Raw genomic sequence first — 22,845 nt, 5'->3', positions numbered from 1 at the left:
GGCCTGGGAGGAGCTGGAGTTGGGTGCGCTTCTTGCAGGTGAAGCCAGAGGGAGCACCAGCAGTGACCCTTACCTCCCACATCCTGCAAGAGAAGCCTGCACCTGCCCGAGCTTCCATAGTCTACTTGTTGAATGCCTTTCTGAAGCCCATGTAGGTCACGTCCACTGCTTTGCCCTCATCAATTCTGTTACTTCTTCAAAAATCTCAGTCAAGTTAATGAGATTAATCAACCAAATTAATGATGAATCAAGTTTTAATTTGATTTGATTTATTATAATCACATGTACCTAGGTACAGTAAAAAGTTTTACATGCAATACATAACATTCAAGGATTATGGGGTGATTGAACAGAATACAAAAGTTATGGCTACAAAGAAGCTGCACAAAAAGCAAGATCAACATTCAGTTTGAAATTTCAGAGGTCCATTCAGAAGTCTAATAACAGCAGGGATGTTCTTGAACCTGCTGGAATGTGTGTTTAAGCTTTTGTATTTTTTGCCTGACAGAAAGAAGAAATTATAAGCGGAATGGGAGAGGTCTTTGATCATGTTGACTGCCTTTACTATCCAGTTTTACAATCCAGACTTGTACTTTTTATGTATACATCTGTCCACTCCTACTTTTGTACCCTCGCGGTGTTATCCTTATGTGTTTTATTTATTGCACTACAATGAGTTCCCACTTCCTATGTCCTTTGCTCCAAAATCTTGATTCCAATCTCCATTGTAGAAACTGAATGTCTCATTGCTGTCCTGTTTAGATTCAGCCCATCATTCCTCTGCTAAAGAGATTCTGGGCTCATGCAGGGCTTGAGTCAGTAAATCTCTCCACAGTTCAACAAACCACCAACCTCCATGTGAGAGTAATTTGCAGGAAGTGAGAGGGTGGGACCCTATGTCCCTGTCACAGTCAAGAGAGGAGTGGGTTGAGAGAAACTATTTAAATTATCACATAAATAGAACAATTGTTTTTTTTTGTCTTGATAATGCATTTTTTGCAAATAATCATGTATGTCATTTAGAACAGATGTCCCTGTGGTTTCCTGTCAAAGAGCTCAAAATGTCCATATCCTGTAAAATGTCATGCTTCTATCAGGCATCAGGACATATTGGGCTGCACAGTGGCTCAATGGTTAAGCACTGCTGCCTTACAATGCCAGGGAACTGGGTTTGATTCCACCCTTGGGCATCCTTGTAGGGTTTGCCCATTCTCGCTGTGTGTGAGTTTCTTCTGGGTGCCCTGGTTTTCTCCCACAGTCCCAAGATGTGCAGGTTAGATGGATTGGCCATGCTTTACCATATGGGATGAACCCATAGTGTCCAGGGATGTGCAGACTGGGTGGGATAGCCATAAGAAATACAGGGTTACAGGGATAGAATAGGATAGGAATGCTGGTCTGATGCTCTTCAGAGGGCTGGTATGGACTCAATAGGCCTGCTGTAGGGATTCTATGATTCTGTGTTATTGAAGGAGTGCTGCATTGTCAGAGGAGATCATTTCTCAGCATGTTCAGGGCATGGGTAAGTTCTGTGGTAGCGAGAACGCCTTTAATGCAGAAAATGGCGTGCCCTGACTGAGTTTAATAGTGAGCAGAAAGGAGACATTGACTGGTGAGAAAGAAAGTCCTATGCAGAGTTGCTGCTAGACTCAAATTCCCCGACTGAGATGAATTAGTGACAGGTTGCCACCCTAACAACTTAACCTCACCGACCTGACTATAACCGTGCGACAGCTCGCAAACCCCTGTTAGCACACCTGCCCCTGAGTTGGGCAAGTGCACTTATCTCAGGTGGTTCCCTTTAAATCAGCGGCAGGAATTTCAGCTATTCCTTACTCAATAATATTATCACAAACGCCGTTGTTAGCTCCAGATATTTATAGCCAAAGTAAAATAGTCTCTGCAAATAAGTTTCAATACATTCTGCAATGCCACAGCTCAGATCAAAAGAGGAAATGATCCAACCCATCAGCTACCTACAGGAAGAGACCTTCTTTAGTAAATGTAATGTTGAAAGACAAATTAGTTCGCGTGCTACGCTCGACGCGAATTCTCTGCATTGCCTTTTCTGCCCATGTCGAAGTGAAATGCGACGGTAGAGAATTGGCAGTTGCTGTTCTGTTGGCGATTACTCGATATCACTTCAATACCAGTAATTCACAGGCTTCATCTGACTGCGAGCAACCCCCAGCCCTGAAGCTAATCACTGAATCCGCTGCAAGACGCTGTGCGGTGAGTACCTGTCTGTGTTGCAATCTCTGTTTTGTGTTATTTGGTGAACCTTTTTTTTAAAGAAAGATTGGTTTGTAATGACGAAGACCACAAACTTTTTGCAAGGTCGTCCTTTACTGAAACTATACTAATGAAATATTTCCCTTTTTTTTTCTCGCGGTGCGATTTCAACAATGGAATTGCGGGGGCGGGGGAGCGGAAGGTTATGACTCCTTGAATAAAATATTAATGAGAAACAAAAGGGCAATTTCTACTGCAACAACGCTGCAAAATAATTAAAACTGACAACCAGATGAAGGAAGCGGTTGTGTTTACGTAATTCCAAACTGGAGTTTTGAGTCAGCAGACCAGAAAAGATTCAAGAGGGTTGGGCAGCAAGGCAGTTTTGAGGTCCTGGGAGGCTATCTCTTAATGTGTCTCTCTGGGATACCCTTTCAAATCACTCCCAATTCTCAAACAGGTTATTGTACATTATTTAGTTCACTAGTGCTCTGTCTGAAGTTCTGATGCCCTCGTTTCACTGGTCAGTTCTTACCCCCACAAGGATTCTGCTTTTATTTATGAGCTTATATATTTAGAATCAATTAACTGAACTTGACTTTGCTTCAGAGGAAGTTACAAAAATTTACACGGAAAATACCCAATTCTGTTTTGTGAAGTTGCACTGACTTGGCAGCCAGAATGTGGCATCGCAGAAGTGTAAAATTGAAGAAATATTAACAAAGATTTTACAAATCACAGCAATTTGTGAAAAATCATGCCCAACCCATTTGGTTGATGCAGCTAAGATGCCACTGGCTGTCTGCTTGTTTGGCAGTCTGGAGTGCCATGCTTCTATGTGGCGAGCACCATTCCTGTAGAAGCAACTTTTTCAGGGAAATGGTCAGAAATCATACACGCAACACCACAGGGAAGTGAAATTTGACGGAAATTAGCAGCATTTAATGTTTAATGAGAAGGACGTGAAATGAAAGCGGGCTGTATAAATGGGGCCATCACTAACTAAGCGCTACGCAGAATTGTAGGAGTGTAAGTGAGAAAGTTGCTCAGTAATATCTGATGACTATTGAAAGTGTGACTTGTTACCAATAGTTTATGAGAACCTTTAAATAAAGATGCACTTTTGCTCCAATCTGGTTGCTGGCTCACTTAAGCAAATCCTGTAATGTTTTGCTATAATTAATTGGATTTCCATTTTTGATTCATTCATGGGATATGGGCATTGCTGGCTGAACTAACATTTATTACCAATGCCTAGTTGCCCTTGAGAAGATGGTGGTGAGCTGCTTTTTTGAGCCTCTGCAGCCCATACAATGCAGGTATATCTCGTTGGTGACAGAGTTCCAGAAATTTAGTCCAAAGACAGTGAAGGAGCAGCGATATATTCCATTGGAGACGGTAGTGATCAGAGGTTTGGAAGCTGTTGTTGAAGGCACTTTGGGAAGTTTCTATAGTGTACTTTGTAGATGGTAAACCCTGTAACTACTGAGCGTCAGTGGTGGAGGGAGTGGATGTTTGTAGATGTGGTACCAGTCAAACGGCTGCTTTGTCCCAGATGGTGTCAAGTTTTTTGAGTGTTGTTGGGGCTGCACCCATCCAGGCAAGTGGGGAGTATTCCATCACACTCCTGACTTGTGCCTTGTAGATGATATGACAGGCTTTAGTGTGTCACTCGCTGCAGAAATCCTAGCCTCTTATCTGCTTTTGTAGCAATAATACTTGCATGGATGGTCTGGTTCAATTTCTGGTGATTCTTTTTAACTTCAAAAATATACTTCATTCATTAAAAAATGTCTTTGTATATATACATGGTACCAAAAAGCATTCTGATTTTGTATGATAGCATGTCAAGGAAACAAACATTGGCGTTTGATTCTATCCAAACAAATCAAAGACAACCCTTGCATATACAAAACCTATATTTGCATGCATTTGAGGCACCACAAGGGTCCGATAACTGATCAGTTAATCATTTAACTTCATTCAAACAGTGGTTTGATAGTGGAGCAGTTAGTCTTTCCTCCTTTTCTAAGCTCAGTCTAATTAATATTGTTAAAGAAGTGAGAAATGTTCCATCCCACATCGCACCATGCTGCACCTGGTGAAAAGGTGACTTGGAGGATTGCAAGACTCTGACATGTCAAGTTCATGTTTGTACATTAATATTTTTAAATGAGTGTTTAAAGATATAGTTTGTGACAATCTTCAAATAGTGATGTACTTTGCTGCAATGTGGTGCAATATTTCTCAAAATGTAGCAGGAAATGAGATATTATTTTCCTCCTCCCAGATATATGGCGACATACATAGCTTAGAGTCTTAGTCATAGACGTCTACAGCACAGAAAAAGGCCCTTCAGCCCACGGAGTCTGTACTAGTCAAAAACAACCAGTTACTTTAATCCCTTTTTCCTTTCTTGGCCTGTAGCATTGTGTGCGTTTTCATTGCAAGTCTCATTTCTCCAGTCAAAGTGAACTAAAGTAAATAATCATTCATCACTTCTTAATCTGATACGACAGAGTGAGTGGACTGGAACATAAACATCAGCCTGGGCTGTTTGCACCAAATGAACTGTTCAGCGTCATATATCCTAACTAACCCTAGGTAAAACTTTAACTCAGAATCATTTACAGCTACCAACTATGTTTTTGAGCCCAAGATTTGGTCTGCTGTCTAGAATAGATAAAAATGGCCCCTAGCTTGGTGCCAACCTGCTACTCCATTCCAGGAGGACCCAAGTGTGACTGTGCTCTCTCATTTCCATCCCCAGGTCTCAGATAAGAGATGCTGTAGATGTTGATTCATGCCTTCCTGCATTGATGTGAAGCCAAGATGATTGGGAATTACTCTTGTTTCTGTAACTCCTTAACAGCTAAGTCAATTCCCCTGGATCTGTCTTGTTGTTTTCTATAATTCTGCAACTACAAATTTGACAGAAGTCATGCTTATTGGGATTTCTACCAAAGATATGGCCTTGAATCATGAGGCGGCCTTACTGTCAATAACTCTTAAGAATTTTCCTTTCCTACATACGCGTTCTGAAAAGGTGGGTGTGCATTAAGCAATTTCCCATAATGACACTCAGAAAAACAGTTATCCCAGATCCAGTAGAACAACATCACCACAGTGTCATTCAAAGGCTATTCTTGTCAGTCCTCTCACTGGAGAAATAGTCTTGGCTTTGCTAGCACTCTATTTACTTTTTTGGTGTTCATGTTATCAGCTGGGAAGCAGCTGGCCTGCTCCCCATCCCCAGATTGCCATCTACCAAAATAATTACTTTGATCACATTTTGTGTGAAGATTTACCTTCTATCAGTTCAAGCTTGGGGCCACTTGTTCTCCATTTGCAGGTTTGCTTTCAGTAATTTTCTAAATTTGTCTTTTTCATATGGTACTGTCTTAATCCTTCCAAAAGATCACCTTTAAAATACCTTACTTTGAAATTGTGATGAAATCTTGCACTTCTTCTTTGAATGACCTGCAACACTTGAATTACTACTGTACCTTGGTCATCACTACAGAACTAATTTGATGAAGTGCTCAGTACTCTTCATCATGGCTTTTATTGACTTACATTCAAATGCTTTGGTTTGCAGTTCAGCTTGGTTTTGTTGATAGCTGACCTCCATTAGTTGAAAACGTCGTACATCAGGCCTATTGTGTTACATTTCAAGTCCATATTTAGCTATTTGAACATTATCTATTGAGTAGCCTGATGCTTAATTTTCCTGTCAAAGTAGATTTGGCTGCTGTAAATTTCTGCTCACATACGCATGTCAATGGCATATAAGGTAGTGATTGTCAAAGTTAAATGTAGAACATGGTTTCAAATTAAAGCTTATCCTTTGAACAAGCAGGCATTAGTTGAAACCATTAAATAAACTTCATTAAGATGAATGTTCTTCATATTCAAGTACAAAAAAAATTCTGAATAATATATTGGCATTAAAAATCTAGGAAGTGATTAATAGTTCAGATTCTCTTTCAGGTTAGACAAACTAAAGTGGAGCGTATGGCCTTCCTTCTCTTGGTAATGTGGATGCTCTGTCAGAAAGAAAAACCCTTAAAATTGCAGATAATTGGGAACATGACTGGATTAGGAATTCTGGAACTTTTTAGAGGGATAGAATGCCTTGAGCATATGGAATAGAACCTGTGTATGATGTATACATGAGGTTATATAGAAATGGAAGTTGATTTAAAATGTGCTTGTGGGTGTGTGTATGTGTGTATCTATGAGAGAGACTGTTCAAAAAGTGATCATATTGAAATATATGCGATTCTAAGGGGACTTGACAGTAACAAGTCAAGGTGACCAAGTTCCAGTTTCTCCAAACTACCTATCTTAGCTAAAGTCCTCAATAGGGGGAGAATTCAGAGTGGTTCATGGAGACACTAAGCCTAAGTTCAGAGCTCAAAACCCTATACTGTTACGGGCAACGTGAAGAGCATTGGAAGTATATTGAAGAAAATGCACTGTGTCTAAGACCTGAATATTTCCAGCATTTTTGTTTTTATTTAGCTGAGTATACAAAATGGATTGGCATTGTATTTTGAATGTAATATTGGATTGCATTTAATAATAACTGAGACAGGTTGCCATTCAGAGATGAGTATTTCTTTCCTTGTGACTGGATCTTTGGTCTGGGGCTATGATTCTCAATTCGAGGCATGCATTGAACTAATACAAGAGATCCTGAGCTCCAACACTGGACAAGATGGATTGTTGCTTAATTGAAGCTTTCAAGAGGGTATTGGATGATTAGTCGGGTAACAAATAATGTGCAAAGGTATGCGGAGAAAGCAGGAGACTGGCACTGGGTCACAATACCTATTTAATGAGCCAGTACAGGCAGAATGGGCCAAATGGTCTCCATGTGCACTGTAGCAGATCTGTGATTGAGCGTGGATTCTGAGTCAATGTTTCCCCTCAATGTGTAATCTAGAATTAGGAAGTACAAGTTAAAAATAAGAAGGCTTCTATTAAAACTAAGGTGAGAATAATTTGTTTTTTTTTCAAAGAGTTGTTAAACTTTCAAATGCTCTTTCACACAGCAGTGGAGATTGAAGCATTCAATATATTCCAGGTTGAGTTAAACAGATTTTTGACCTGTTGGCAAGTCAAGGATTATATGGGCAGATAGAAAAGTCGAGTTAAAGCTACAGATCAGCCATGATGTTTTTGAATGGCAGAAGCAGGTTTGATGGGCCAAATGGCCTACTCTTGCTTTTATTTCTTGTGATCTTGCAATCTTGTCTGTGGATGATTGTAAGTAATTGTCTGACTATATGGGTATATTTGTGATAATGGGCATGTGTGTGGTAAGTGATTTCCATGTATCTGCTGCCCTTGTTCTTCTAGATGGTAGCAGTAGCGGAAGGTGAATTTGAGGAATATTTGTCGATTTCTGCAGTGCATCAGCAAATGGGTCACATTGCAGCTGCTGAGCATTGGTGAAGGAGGGACTGAATGTTTTTGAACGTTGAGACTATAAAAGCCAACTGCTTTCTTCTGGATATTGTCAAACGTCATGAGTGTTATTGGAGCTGCACCCATGCAGTGAAGTAAGGAGTATTACAGCATAATCCTGATTTTTACCTCGTAGATTGTGGACAGACTTTTGGGAGTCAGGAGGTGAATTATCTACAGTCAGATTTCTAGCCTCTGACCTGCTGTTTGTAGCCATGATATTTACCTGATTAGTCCAGCTCAGTTTCTGGTCAGTGGTAGCCTCTAGGATGTTGATAGTAGGAGATTCAATGATGATGATATCTCTGGATGTCAAGGGGCAGGGGATTGGCATTGCATGGTGCTCATGTGGTGTGGATGTTATTTACCACTTGTCGGCCCAAGCCTATATATTGACCAAGTCTTGTGGCATTTTTACATGGACTGCTTCAATATCTGAGGAGTTGCGAATGGTGCTGAATGTTGTGCAATCATCGGTGAACATGTCCACTCCTGACCTTGAGATGGAGGGAAGGTTGTTGATGAAGGAGCTGAGGATGGTTGTGCCTAGAATCAAGACCTACCTGCTCCTGAAAATATCTATCCTGAGAAACTCCTGCAGTGATGGCCTGGAGCTGAGATGACCAACTTCCAACAACCACCTCATCTTACTTTGTGTTACATATGACTCCAAACAGTGGCGATTTCTTGCTGATTGCCGTTGACTCTAGTTTTGCTAGGGGTCCTTGATGCCTCACTTTAAGAATCAACCACATTGCTATGGGTCTGGAGTCAAATGGCCAGAGCAGACAAGGGAGGCAGATTTCCTTCCCTAATGGACATTAGTAAACCAGATGGGTTTTAAAGACATTCGACAATAGTTTCATGGCCATCATTTTTAATTCCAGACTTTTTAAAGTTGCATTTCACCATTCACCAGCATATGGCTGGGGTCCCTGGATTATTAGACACGCAACAAAACCACTAAACCCCAGCTATCACTTGGGCGTTTTATATTGCTATGTTTGTGTGCGGCTGGACTGTATGTATGTGTGAACAAGTATATGTGTCAAGACATGAGGGTGCTGTGAGTTTGTAGTCAGCCTGCTCCTGAGTACTTCCTGCTTTGTAACTAGTTGCTGACTTGGTGCCTGAAACAAATTGAGCAGGAGGAGGCACGTGAAATATGGCAGATTAATTTGGCATTTCGCTGCACAGCTGTAAATCCTCAAGCCTTAGCTTGTTGGAGTTTGTAAGTACTGTTTAAATTTTCATCTTGTGACAAGCGGATGTAAAGAATGCACTATAGAGCACAGAAACAGCAGTTAACCTGTGTTCCAAACCACACATGCGAGAAATTCTCTGCAGCTGCTTTGGTGTTCAACTCCTTCTCCAAAATCAAATATCTTTTAAATGTAAAGAATTTGAAAGTAGATTAGAAAGCTGATTCTGTGTATCATTAGTTTGTAAATATGATCCGCTTCTTCCGGGATTTTTCCTTCTCTTTTGCTCTTAATGCGCAATGAACCTAAACGTCCTCCAGTACCACAGTGTTGTGTTTTGTTGTACTGGAAGAGAGGAAGGCAAATGTGCATTCATGAGAGGTATTCGCTAATATCATGTAGGAAATGCAGCAGCTAAATTGGGCACAGCAAGGTTCTGCAAACAGCAATGATAAAAATAGATTATTTGTGTATCTTTAGTGATATTTGTTGGGAAATATATATTAGTCAGTGAAGATGCAGGATGAACAGATCTACAATGAGGAATTTTTGCCAACAGGCAGAACCGGACTTAGACAGAAGACATCAAATTCTAGCAGTGTCTCACTACCTCGGTGCAGTACTAGGAGTGTCGCAGTGTCACTCTATGGAATTGTGCTTTAATCCAGAACTTTACCGGAGAAAGTAAGCTATGAAGAGTACATCAAAAAAAAACTACAAAGGGATATTGATTGGTCAATCAATGTACGAAAATGTGGCAGATGGAATATAATGTTGAGAAGTGTGAAGTTATCCAACCTGACAGAAAAACAAAAAAGCAGATCTTCTAGGAGGTGAAGGACTGGGAAATGTTGGTGTACATAGGATCCCGGGTGTCTTTCTGCAGAAATCACAAGTTAACATGCAGACAGAGTGAACAATTAAGAAAGGAATGATACTCTTCAGATTTGACAGGAGAAAGAATGACAATTAGATATATGGTTGCTTGAGACACGTTTGTACACTACAGCTCAATGTCTTCTTTTAAAAAAATGACATTTGCGCAGTAACTCTGACTTGTCCAATCCACCTGGATTCTCCATTGTGCTGTTGGTAATTAGGAATATCTCTGAATACAAACTGTAACTCCCTAATCCAGCTGCCTAGGGACCAGGCCTTTACCAGACTAGAAATTTTGACCGACCTCGGAAGGACACATGCCAGGGTCAGGACTGGCGATTTAAAATCATTCCTTTGTCTATTCCTGCCCTTTTCTGACGGCGCTGCCTTGCATGTGGGTGTTGCCCCGTTCTGATGGTGAACCTCAATTGACTGTTTGTGGGGTTGTTGTATCCGTACTCACGGAGCACAAGCTCTGAAATGAAACAGCTTCGCTTTGAGACACTGCATACTCTGGCTCGCTGCTTTTTAAAATTCCTTTTTAATTCTTAAATGCTGGGAAGTGCACGGGGTGGCGGGCGGCCGGATCTCTGCTTGCTGTGCTTTATTCTGCCTTTGCATCGGTTAAATGCCTGGAAATGTTCCTTGTGGCACGAAAGAAAATCCTCTTCTCCTAGAAAACTGGAAGTAGGTGGGTACCGGACCACAGAGGTTGCTGGATCAGACTGTGTAGACGAGAGATACAGCCTACCTTTCATATCCAGGAATAACAAAGGGTAACATTTAAATTTCAGCAACACGACTGAACAGTAACGACTCCTAATTTTGTGGTTTCACAATTACACAATTGAAATCCAGCCCTGTTCTGTACAAATCGCGTTCCTCCTGATTGGAAAGCGTGCAGATCCTCCCATTAGAAGCACCTCTCCTACTTTATAATCGCCTTGTTTAAGACTGCTCACTATTTTAGTTTGCGCCAACTATTATATTGCCCAAAGTAAATTACCCTGAAAATTGCTTTTCTGTTTACAAAATGACAGCGACTATTCCGCAGGAAGAATTGAGCTGTCGAAGCTTATGACTTCTGACTTGAAGTTCAGCGTCGTTTCTCCCCTCCTTTTGAGTTCACTTACTGCAGACTAAGTGTTGTGTTAGGGAGTACTTTGGTAATTGTCCTGTCGTAATTTTGGCGGAAGATCACTGGAATTCCCCAGGCAAACTGGAAATAAAGGTTGCCACAAAGCTAGTCACAGGATCTTTTTAAGGGAAATTCCTCTTGGTTTAAATATAGCATGACTTTAGTCAGTGCTGCAGTGGGTAATTTCGCTGCCTGTGAGCCAGGAGTTCCAAGTTCTAGTTCTGCTTAGTGCCTCAGTGGCCAAGGAAGGTGAATTCATAATGTGGTCAAGAGAGTTGAGTGGCAACCTGTAAATCTTTTACAAACTCCAGTGGCAGACTCTAAGAGCCAGGGATCAAAAGAAAATTGGAAATTCCACCATCTTTAGCCACGGTTCCAGATTTTGTTCTTTCAGACCAATTCCAGAGCTTGGGGCCTAAGCGATGGAAAGCATGACCACAGATGGTGGAGCATTTGTACTTGAGAATGCTCAAAAGGCCAGATTAAGAGCGTTGAAGATACCTCAGAGGATTGTGAGAGGATATAACACAGAATGTATGCGTTTAGGGTGACAAGGTGGTTCAGTGGTTCGCACTGCTGCTTCACAGTGCCAGGGACCCAGGTTTGATCCTACCCTCAGGCAACTGTCTGTGTGGAATGTGTACATTCTCCCTGTGTGTGCATGGGTTTCCTCCAGGTGCTCCAGTTTCCTCCCACAGTCCAAAAATGGATCGGCCGTGCTAAATTGCCTGTAGTGTTCAGGGATGTGTAGATTAAGTGGGTTATAGCAGGGTGGGTCTGGGTTGGATGCTTTGAGGTTCAGTGTGGACTTGTTGGGCCGAAGGGCCTGTTTACACACTGTAGCGATTCTATGATAACCCATGAATCTATGATTTGGCAAATCGATAAATTGAGACATATAATCAGTGATAAGCATTCCAATCTGTGGTTGAGTATGAATCTAAGCCAAAAGAATGATTCAGAGTACCTACATAGCAATTTACTCAGTAGTCTGCACGTCCTTAGTTTAAGTTGTGGATAAATGTGGTGACACCGCATATAGTTTCCATGCTGTCCAGCAGGATTCATGGTGAAGAGGCTAGGGAGCAATTACTCAACTAATCATGAGGCTCTGTACTTTGGGATGCACATGCTTAGATGTACAAGAAACTTCAGTACAATCCAGCAACTGCTTCATGACGCCGCAGCTACATCTATCTTAAATGAGGTTTGAGATAGACATCTTCAAAACCCATACTGGTATCAAATAGAACGGTATGGTAGCCCTCATATAATCTACCTGAGACTGGCCATTTCCCTCATCAAAGGTCAACTGCCTTTATCATGTCTATTATGGATTGTTTAGATATACTGACATTGGAGGCAGAGATTGACCAGATTGATACCTGAGATGAAGAGATCGACTTATTAAGAACAGCTAAATTGGTTAGGCATTTATTCATTAGAGTTTAGATGAATGAGGGATGATCTCATGGAAAAATACAAGATTCTGAGGGGGGCTTGGCAGGATAGATGATGAGATGCCTCCACTAGTGGGTGATTCTTGTACAAGAATGAGGGAGGCTTTGTTATAAAATAAGGGGACTCTCAATTAAAACTGAGCTATGGAGGAATTTCTTCTGCAGAGGGTAGTGAATGTCTGGAGTTCTCTAGCCCAGAGATGTGGAGGCTGGATCAAACGAAGTGTGTAAATTGAAGTCGGATAGATTTTTGAAATGTCAGAAAGTTAAGGATTATGTTGAACTAGTATGAAAGGGGAGGTGAGGCCTGGAGCAGATCAATTATGATCTTCATGAATGGCAGGGCAGACTTGAGAGGCAGAATTGTTTACTCCAGCTGCTGTTTCTTAGGTTTTTATGCTCTTATGCAGTATCGTTGTCGACGCCCTGCCAGATTTACAAACTTCTCTCAACTCCTTCAACTCTGCATACAAGAAACTTGACCTGTTGTTGACTGTTGCTAAACTGACACTCATATGTGTGAACCTAGCCAAATATTCTACTTTTATATGTTGAAGGAAAGATTGAGCACATCCCCAGCATTGGTAGCAGCCTCTCTTCAATGAGATTTGGACTCACTGTATCAGTGACACAGAAGAGTGCCATCAGCATTGTTTGTGCCATATTCTCCAGCTTCAATGGGGAACCCAATGAACAAACCCTAGTACCCTTCTTGAGACAGCTCCACAAGCAATAAAGCAAAACCTCAGCAAAATCAACTCCAATGGACAGTGTGTCTGGATGACTGAAAAGTGTTTTCCCTCTACAAATCAGGGCAGAACATATACACTTAATGGTAAGGTCCTGGGGAGTGTTGCTGAACAAAAAGACCTTGGAGTGCAGGTTCATTGTTCCATGAAAGTAGAGATTCAGGTCGACAGGAGAGCGAAGATGGCGGTTGGTATGCTTGCTTTTATTGGTCAGTGCATTGCGTATAGGAGTTGGGAAGTCATGTTGTGGCTGTACAGGACATTGGTTAGGCCACTTTTGGAATACTACATGCAATTCCGGTCTCCCTGCAATAGGAAAGACGTTGTGAAGCTTGAGAGGGTTCAGAAAAGATTTACAAGGGTGTTGCCAGGGCTGCAGGGTTTAAACTGTAGGGAGAGGTTGAATAGGCAGGGGCTATTTTCCTTGGAGCATTGGAGGCCCAGGGGTGACTTATAGAAGTTTATAAAATCATGAAGGGTATAGACAGGTACTTTCTCCAGAGTGGGGAATCCAAGACTAAAGGACATAGATTTAAGTTGAGAGAGGAAAGATTTAAAAGGGACTTAAGGGGCAACATAGAGAGTAGTGTGTGTATGGACTAAACAGCCAGAGGAAGTGGTGGAGGCTAGTAGAAAAAAGACAGATCCCTGTGTTAGAGAATTCCAAAGGTATATAACCCATAGTAAAGAAAATTCTCATCGCAGTTAGGGATCCTCTTGGAAGGAGCGATCACAGTATGACCGAATTTAAAACACAAATGGAGCATGAGAAGGTTAAATCCAGTACCTATGTCATGTGCTTCAACAAAGGAGACTATGAAGGAATGAGGGAGGAGTTAGCTATGGTAGAATGGGAGCAAAATCTTTATGGTGGGTCAGTTACAGCATTTAAAAGGCATCTGGACGGTTATATGAATAGAAAGGGTTGATAGAGCTATGGGCCAAATGCTGGCAAATGGGACCAGATTAATGTAGAATATCTGGTTGACATGGATATGTGGAACCAAAGGGTCTGTCCCTGTGCAGTATTTCTCTATGACTCTACAACAAATGCTGGAGATTACAGCTGATTAGATAGCATCCACAGAGAGGGAATAAGCTAACATTTTGAGTCTAGATGAGCCTTCATCAGAGGCATCTATGACTTTCAATCCTGTTTTCTCAACTCTCAAATGGCTAGCATTTCAGAGCAGTATGAAGGAAAGGCCTCAAAGGTATTGTAAGAATCTTTATGAAGCAGAACAACATTGGCATTTATAAAGAGAAGGAGTTTGCTACCAAGTATTTAAAATGGTGACAATTTTCCATCAAGTTACATTACGTATTACGCCCAAAGCCTTCATGATGAGGTCGGGCAGGGGCAGGAAAGGAAGGAAAACAAATGTTACAGTCATATCCCAATACTTTCTGGGGACGTTATGAATTGTGTGCCCAAAGACCAGGGGTCAAGAATCATTCTGTTCAGTTTCACAGCAACTCATGGCAGAAACTTTGCAAACTTGAGTCAATGTTATCGTCAAGGGATAACCAGCAAGAATTGACGATCACATCGGACCAAGAATAGGCCATTCAGCCCATTGATTATCTTCTGCCGTTTAATATGATCCCGGCTGATCAAACAATTCAATGCTTTTTACCCACACTATACTCATAATCCTTTATACCATTGAGACCAAAAGAAACCACCAACCTCTACTTTAAATATTCTCAAAGACAGATCACTGTGCTCGAGAATTCCATAGTAAAGAAAATTCTCCTCATCACAGTTAGGGATCCTCTTGGAAGGAGCGATCACAGTATGGTCGAATTTAAAATACAGATGGAGCGTGAGAAGGTTAAATCCAGTACCTGTGTCTTGTACATCAACAAAGGAGACTATGAAGGAATGAGGAAGGAGTTAGCTAAGGTAGAATGGGAGCAAAATCTTTGTGGTGGGTCAATTGAGGAACAGTGGAGGATTTGAAAATGATTTTTCTCAGTGCTCAGCAGAAGTATATTCCAGTGATAAGGAAGAACTGTCGGAAAAGAGAGATCTAGCCATGGATGTCTAAGGAAATAAAGGCAAGCATCAGATTTAAAAATAACCAAACACATATAAAAAAAGCAAAGAGTAGTGGGAAACCAGTAGACTGGGAAATCTTAGAGGCCAACAGAAAGCCACAAAAAAAGTTATAAAGAAAAGTAAGGTAGATTATGAGAGTAAACTAACTCAGAATATAAAAACAGGCAGCAAAAGCTTCTATAAATATGTAAATCATAAGAGTGTCAAAGGTAAACATTGGTCCTTTAGAGGATGAGAAGGCCAATTTAATAACTGGGAATGAGGAAATAGCTGAGACATTAAACAGTTATTTCATGACGGTCTTCACAGTGGAAGACACAAACAACATGCTGAAAACTAATGGCAAGAAGGTTATAGCAGGCGAGGACCTAGAAACTCATTATCACTAAGGAGGCAGTGATGGGAAAGCTAATGGGGGCTAAAGGTAGACAAGTCTCCTGGCTCTGATGAAATTTATCCCCAGGGGTACTAAAAGGGGTGATGGGGGAAATATCAAATGCACTAGTAACTATTTACCAAAATTCAATGGATTCTGAGGTGGTTCCTGCAGATTGGAAAGCAGCCAATGTGATGCCACTGTTTAAAAAAGCAAGTAGACAAAAAGCAGTTAACTCTAGGCCAGTTAGCTTAACTTCGGTAGTGGGGAAAATGCTTGAATCTATCATTAAAGAAGAAATAGCAAGACATCTGGATATGAATTGTCCTATTGGGAACACCCAGCATGTGTTCATCAAGGGTAGGTTATGTTTATCTAATTTGGTGGAATTCTTTGAGGACATTACCAGCATGGTGGACAATGGGGAACCTGTGGATGTGGTGAATCTGGATTTCCAGAAGGCATTTGACAAGGTGCCACACCAATGGCTGCTACATAAGATAAAGTTCCAAGAGATTACAGGTAATGTATTGGCATGGATAGAGGATTGGTTGACCGGTAGAAAGCAAAGAGTAGGGGTAAATGAGTGTTTTTCTGGTTGGCGGTCAGTGGCTAGTGGTGTGCCTCAGGGGTCAGTGTTGGGATCGTGATTGTTTACAATTTACACAGATGATTCGAAATTGGGAACTAAGTGTGGTGTGTCAAAATTTGCAGGTGGCCCTAAGGTGAGTAGTAGAGAAAAATGTGCAGAAGATACTGAAAGCCTGCAGAGGGATATAGACAGTCTAAGTGAGTGGGCAAAGGTCTGGCTGATGGAGTACAATGTTGAAAAGTGTGAGGCCATCCATTTTGGTAGGAATAGCAGCAAAATGGATTATGTTTTAAATGGTGAAAAATTGCAGCACATTGCTGTGCAGAGGGACTTGGGTGTCCTTGTGCATGAATCGCTAAATGTAGGATTGCAGGTACAGCAGGTAATTAAAAAGGCAAATGGAATTTTGATTGTCATTGCTCGAGGGGTGGAGTTTAAAAACAGGGAGGCTATGCTGCAGCTCTATAGGGTCCTGGTGAGGCCACACCTGGAGTACTGTGTGCAGTTTTGGTCTCCTTGCTTGAGAAGAGATATACTAGCACTGGAGCGGGTGCGGAGGAGATTCATTTGGTTGATTCCAGAGTTGAGAGGGTTGGGTTATGAGTGGACTAGGATTATACTCATTGGAATTCAGAAGAATGAGGGGAGATCTTATAGAATCATATAAGGTTATGAAGGGAATAGATAAAGTGGAGGCAGGGAGGTTGTTTCCACACACAGGTGAAACTAGGACTAGGGGGCATAGCCTCAAATTAAAGGGAAGCAGATGTAGGACTGAAGTCAGGAGGAACTTCTTCACCCAAAGGGTTGTGAATCTGTGGAATTCCCTGCACAGTGAAGCAGTTGAAACTACCTCGCTGAATGTTTTTAAGGCAAGGCTGAATAAATTTTTGAACAGTAAAGGAATTAAGGGTTATGGTCAGTGGGCGGGTAAGTGGATCTGAGTCTCAAAAAGATCAGCCATGATCTTATTAAATGGCGGGGCAGGCTCGAGAGGCCAGATGGCCTACTCCTGCTCCTAGTTCTTATGTTCTTATGTTTTAAATGGCATCCCTGGTATTTTATAATGGTGTCCCCTTGTAATAGACTCCCATCCAGAGGAAACATCTTAACTGCATCTAGCCTGTCTATCTCTTTTTAAGTATTTTGTAGATTTTAAATCAATGAGATCACCTAATTCTTCAAGTTCTCCAGGCCTACTTTATCCAACCCCTTTTAATAGGACAGTCCCACCTTCCCAGGAACAAGTCTGGTGAACTTTTGGTGCACTCTCTAGGGCAAGTATATCTCTTCTGAGATAAGGGGACCAAAACTGCACACAACATTACAGATATAGTCTCACCAAGTTTCAATATCTTTGAAGTAAGATTCCACTGCTCCTGCATTTAATCCTCTTTCAATAAAAGCTAACAGTCCATTAACCTTCCTAACAGCTTGCTATACCTGCGTTTTAGATATCAGTGACTTGTCTACAAGGAAACCCAAGTTCCTTTGAACATCTGTACTTTCCAAACACGTACCATTTAAGAAATATTTTGCATGTTTGTTCTTCTGACCAAAGTGAATAGCTTCCCATTCTTCTACATGATGTTGCAACTTTCAGATTCTTGCCCAGTTACTAAGCCTGTGAAAATCCTCCTGAAAACATTTTATACCTCTCACATGATATGTATTTCTGGTTGGCTCCATATCACCTGCAAATTTGGAAATATTACATGACACAATAGTGGCTACATTGCAAAAGTACTTCATTGGCAGCCGAGTCGTGTGGGTTGATCCAACAAGCACTAAGAATTTTCTTGGTATCTTTTCTTCTTTGCAATGTAAGTAATGGCCATCCTGATTTATGAACTCATGTCCAACTGGACTTTCAGCATCAAAAACACTCTTTGTCTCATTTTCCTGTCTTCAAGGCTGATGTGAGATGACAGCTCTTCTTAAACAATATCAGCTTCTGAAACAAAAACAGAAATTGCTGGAGAAACTCAGCAGGTCTAGCAGCATCTGTGGAGAAAGAAAGAGTTAATGCTTCAGGTCCAGTGACCCCTTTTCAGAATGGGTCACTTCAGGTTCTGGTATTTTGCTGTTTTTGTGGATGATTGAGGCCAGGAAATTCGGTTTTCTAGTTTCAAAATGATGTTTTAAGAGGTTGTGGATTGTAAGAGAGGCCAAAGAATGAGGGAGATGAAGGTTTCGCTCATCCTGAGGTCCTAGTAAAGAGTTTCAACATGCAAAAATGCAGATATGGAAGTGTGTTGTTGGTGTAGGTTGTAGTGAGATTTACAGCTTAGGAGCGATTTGCTTCGGTTTTAGGAACAGACAGAGCCAATACAAAATAAAAAATACAGTTCTAAAGAGGGAGCAGGAGCAGTGTATATAACAATGGATGATGGGTCTACCATTGGAACTTTTCTTAGTTGTTGAAATGGATCTAAATATATCTATTCTGAAATAATTTTTTAAATGTCTACCACTGCTTCTCCATTGATCCATCTTTTAATCTAATTTGTCAGTTCCCTTTAGCTAGCTGTGCTTTCATTGCCTTCACTTCAATTCAGACCCACTCCTCACTCCCTTGAACTGAATGTAAAATTCAACTGCATTGTTGTTGCTGCCTAGGAACACCTTCACTTTGAAATTATTAATTAGTCTCACCTCACTGCACAATGCCAGGTCTAGTATTGCTGGTTTTCTGAACAGCTGTAGAATATGTTTTAAGAAACAATTGCCAAAGCATTTTGTGAGCTCCTTGTCTAGGCTACTATTTAACTTTTCCAGTCTAAATAGAGATTAAAATCACCCATAATTATAATGGTGCCTTTCTTCAAATTTTCATGATTTCTTCATTATGCCGCACCCTACTGTATAGTGGCTGTTATGGGGGGCCTGTACACCATTCCCACAAGTGACTTCATGTCTTTAGCATTTCTAATTTCTACCCAAACTGTGTTGACATCTTCGTTTTCTGGATTTAGGTCATCCCTTTTTACTGTGCTGATGCCATCATTAACTAACTGAGCGGCCAACCACTATTGCATTGTTTGCTGTAATTCCTAAAATCTCTGATCCCAATCTGTGCCATCCCATAGGCCTGTCTCTATAATGGCTACCAGATCATACTTTTGATTTGATTTATTTTTGTCATGTGTACCTAGGTTCTTTTTTCCTTATTCATTCACAGGATGAGGATGTCGCTGACCAAGCAGCATTTATGATGATATTTATTATGATAAACTGACGTTTTCCTGGCCACCACAGTACTGAGGAAGGGTCACCAGACCCGAAATGTTAATTCTGTTCTTTTCCTTCAGAGATGCTGCCAGACCTGCTGAGCTTTTCCAGCAACTTTGTTTTTGTTCCGGATTTACAGCATCCGCACGCAGTTCTTTCCGTTTTTAAGCAGCATTTATTGCCCATTCCCAATTTTTTGTAAATTCTGGCCTGATCTGTTAATTGACTCTTGAATTTGTACTCTCTACTCCTCATATCATGATCTGTTTATCAAATTTATAATGCCTGCCTTTTGACCATACTTTCTGTTTCACATCTTCCCAAACTTAATCCCTTGCTTCCACTATTGAGTACAATGCTGGAATATTGAAAAAAACCACAACTCTGTCAAAACTCCGTTTCTTGCCAAAATTTGTCTTTTTATCAGCACTATCAACTTTTCTTAAGCTGAAGGATTTATGTGCAGAGCACAAGCTAATGATGAAGTAAGAGACTGCAGAATCAAAATGGCGCACTGACCTCCACATCGCTGAGGCCAGACACCACCTCTCCAACACTTCCGCCTACTGCCCCCATGAATACAAAACCACCATCTCCCAAACCATCCACAATCTCAGCACTTCAGGTGACTTCCCACCCATAGCCTCCAACCTCATCATTCCCCAACCCCGCACCACCCCCTCATTGGTCGAGAACGCCCTCGACCGTGTCTCCCGCATTTTCCGTAACTCATCCCTCACACCCTGTCCCCGCAATAACAACCAAAACAGAATCCTCCTAGTCCTCATGTACCACCCCACCAACCTCCGGATCCAATGCATCATCCTTGGACACTTCCGCCATCTGCAATCCGACCCCAACACCAAAGACATTTTTCCCTCCCCGCCCTTATCTGCTTTCTAGAGGGACCACTCTCTCTCTGACTCCCTTGTCCGTTCCACACTCCCTTCCAGCCCCACCACACCCGGCACTTTTCCTTGCAATCACAGGAAATGCTACACCTGCTCGTACGCCTCCCCCTTCGTTCCCATCCCAGGCCCCAAGAAGGCTTTCCACATCAAGCAGATGTTAACTTGCACATCTGTCAATGTGGTATACTGTATCCGCTGTACCCAGAAAGGCCTCCTCTCCATTGGGGAAACCAAGCGGAGGCTTGGGGACCATTTTGCAGAACACCTGCACTCAGTTTGCACTAACCAACTGCACCTCCCAGTCGTAAACCATTTCAACTCCCCCTCCCATTCCACCGACAACATGTCCATCCTGAGCCTCCTGAAGTGCCACAATGATGCTACCCGAAGGTTGCAGGAACAGCAACTCCTGTTCCACCTGGGAACCCTGCAGCCCAATGGTATCAATGTCGACTTCACAAGCTTCAAAATCTCCCCTCCCCCTATTGCATCCCAAAACCAGCCCAGCTCGCCCCCGCCTCCCTAACCTCTCCTTCCTCCCACCTATCCCCTCCTCCCACCTGAAGCCCCACCCCCACCTCCTACCTACTAACTTCATCCCACCCCCCCTTGACCTGTCCGTCCTCCCTTGACTGACGTATCTCCTCCCTACCTCCCCACCTACACTCACCTTTACTGGCTCCATCCCTGCCTCCTTGACCTGTCTGTCTCCTTTCCACCTATCTTCTCCTCTATCCATCTTCTATCCGCCTCCCCCTCTCTCCCTATTTATTTCAGAACCCCGTTCCCCTCCCCCCACTTCTGAAGAAGGGTCTAGGCCCAAAACATCAGCTTTCCTGCTCCTCTGATGCTACTTCACCTGTTGTGTTTATCCAGCTCTATACCTTGTTGTCTCAGATTCTCCAGCGTCTGCAGTTCCTACTGTCTCTTCACCAAGAAGTGGAAGGTAGACACCAAACTAGTAAAATACTTGTAAAGGAAGGAAGTCAAGAGTTTGATGGAATGAGGTTCTGTATAGGAATGAATTAGAATAGTGGCCACACTCTGAGCTCATATTCTCACACAATGAGGAAGAAGTAAAGGTAAGCTTTCAGCATAGGAGGGTTTAGGCTGAGAGGAGGCCTGACCTCATTATTGAAAGACTTGAATGACTGTACGATAGAGACTTGATTGTTCAGTCAGTGTAGCAACAAGAAATCAGAAGTAGTCATTGAAAAGGAAGCTCTGAGTAAGCTGTAGGTGAATAAAAGGGTTAGAATAACAAATTTAATTACTTCTCTTGCAATGTAATAAGGCTACTTTGTTTCCTACACTCTGTGGAAAAGATGTACTTAACACATTCTGTGAGAGGAATTAAGTTTTAAAAAAAGGTAGGCGATGTCATGCTACAGTTAGTAATACAGAGCACTGGTGAGTCTACATCTAGACCACTGTGTCTAGTATTGGTCACCTTATTTAAATGCATTAAAGATAACTCTGAGAAAGGTTACTAAACTAATACCAGGAATGGGTAGGTTATCATATGAAGAAAGGTTGCACAGCGGTGACTTGCATCCTCTAGGCTTTAGAAGAGTAAGAGCTAACTTGATTGAAACATTTCAGAACCTGAGGGGTCTTAATAGGATGGCAATGCAGAGAATGTTTGATACTATAGGTGGATTTAGAAGTGAAGTTAATATTTTTAAATTAGGGATCACCCATTTTAAACAGAGATTAAGAATTGATTTTTCAAGTTTATTTATCCTTATGAGCCTTTGGAGCTCTCGTCCTGCAAAGATGGTGGAAGTAGAGTCCTTGAATATTTTTAAGGCAGAGATAGAGGTTCTTGTTAAGCTGGGGTTACCTTGGGTCATTTGGAATGTGGACTTGAGGTAACATCTGTATTTTTTTGGATGGTAGAGCAGGCTGGTAGTGAATGGCCTCCTCATGGTTTTAATTCAGATTTATGGTGTACAAAAAATGATAAGTTTTTAGGGTGATTATAAGGAGAGTCTTGTGTGTGGAGCAGGAACACCAGCCCAGACCACATGGTCAGTTCTTGTTGTTGTTTCTATGTAAAAAGAAATATGTTAGAGAAATATGCAGAGATATCAAATCCACAAACTAAACAGCAGCAATTTGAAATACCCAAACATGACATGCCTAGTGATCTGTTAGTAAGAACTCACTTTCCATCAATACCAACATTTCTAGCTTGAGCAACACCAATAGCACACCATATTGTTAAAAAATACTTTTGTTCCCAATAAAGCATTCAGGATTCTTATGGGCATTGACAGGTTAAATGATGAGAGAATGTTTCCCCTCATGGGAGAGTCTGGGAACAGAAGCGAAATCATAAAGGGGCACTAAGCTAAGACTGAGATGAGGAGGAATTTCTTATCACAGAGGGTTGTGAGTCTTATTCTTGTTGGAAAAAAAACTAAGAAATCATGACAGGAAGACATCACAATAAAATAACTATTTATTATTGCTTCAAACCATTCATTTTAAAGTTTCAGACAGTGCATATTTGTTCTTGCATCTTAACATCTGCCCTTA

At 41.5% G+C, this 22,845-nt stretch overlaps 1 protein-coding gene across 4 annotated transcripts in view; it reads left to right on the top strand.

Moving 5' to 3' along the window:
- Positions 1–1,993: 1,993 nt before the first annotated feature.
- Positions 1,994–22,845, top strand: part of matk (megakaryocyte-associated tyrosine kinase) — a 154,054-nt gene continuing 133,202 nt past the window's right edge. For 3 of the 4 annotated variants that reach the window (XR_009442804.1, XM_059638520.1, XM_059638518.1), the window contains exon 1: positions 1,994–2,232. The gene's annotated coding sequence lies outside the window, so the exon portion shown is untranslated. Of the gene's footprint in view, positions 2,233–8,824; positions 8,936–22,845 lie in introns of those variants that run through there. The other variant, XM_059638519.1, reaches the window with a different exon arrangement.

Source organism: Stegostoma tigrinum, chromosome 30, assembly GCF_030684315.1.
Source record: "Stegostoma tigrinum isolate sSteTig4 chromosome 30, sSteTig4.hap1, whole genome shotgun sequence".
In the NCBI taxonomy this organism is placed as follows: Eukaryota; Metazoa; Chordata; class Chondrichthyes; order Orectolobiformes; family Stegostomatidae; genus Stegostoma; species Stegostoma tigrinum.
The sequence above is the reverse complement of the archived record's forward strand: the minus strand, read 5'-3'. Positions and strand labels throughout refer to the sequence as shown.